The sequence below is a fragment of the Penaeus vannamei genome, chromosome 29 (assembly GCF_042767895.1).
Source record: "Penaeus vannamei isolate JL-2024 chromosome 29, ASM4276789v1, whole genome shotgun sequence".
Taxonomy (NCBI): Eukaryota; Metazoa; Arthropoda; class Malacostraca; order Decapoda; family Penaeidae; genus Penaeus; species Penaeus vannamei.
Genome location: NC_091577.1, coordinates 14,197,708 through 14,198,305, shown reverse-complemented (window position 1 = coordinate 14,198,305; position 598 = coordinate 14,197,708). Strand labels below are relative to the sequence as shown.

The 598-nt window shown below is 18.1% G+C and overlaps 1 protein-coding gene across 1 annotated transcript in view; it reads left to right on the top strand.

Annotated features, from left to right (window-relative positions):
• The first annotated feature begins 513 nt into the window (after window positions 1-513).
• LOC113828902 (piRNA biogenesis protein EXD1) overlaps window positions 514-598 on the top strand; it is an 8,974-nt gene continuing 8,889 nt past the window's right edge. The window contains exon 1 of the mRNA XM_070142253.1: window positions 514-598. This exon is cut by the window's right edge and continues 61 nt beyond it. The gene's annotated coding sequence lies outside the window, so the exon portion shown is untranslated.

The following is a 598-nucleotide window of genomic DNA, read 5'->3' as shown; positions in this document are numbered from 1 at the left end:
TTATTATTATTATTATTATTATTATTATTATTATTATTATTATTATTATTTTTGACATTATAATTATTATTATTATTATTATTATTATTATCATTATCATTATAATTATAATTATAATCTTTATAATTATCATTATTATTGTTATCATTAAGATTATTATCATTATTAATGTCATTACTATTGTTATACTTTTACTCTTACTGTTTCTATTGTTGTTTTCATTATCTTTTTAATTTTCATTTCATATATATATATATATATATATATATATATATATATATATATATATATATATATATATATATATATATATATTGGTAGATATAATTATACATATATTTTTTTTCTTTTTATGATAATGATAGTGATATTAATATATTTTTTAAATTATTATTCATTAGTATTGTTTGTTTTATCAAAAAGATTATGGTATTGTTAAAAGTTGCACTATATTTTGGGTGGATTTGTTCAATATACATTGTTCATGCAAATGTTTATTTTGTATTTCAGACATTCTTGCATACGACGACACCACTGCCAACGTTTACAGCGCCGTCTGTGCTGTGGTTCTGCTTCACATCCTCCTAGCTCTCTTTAT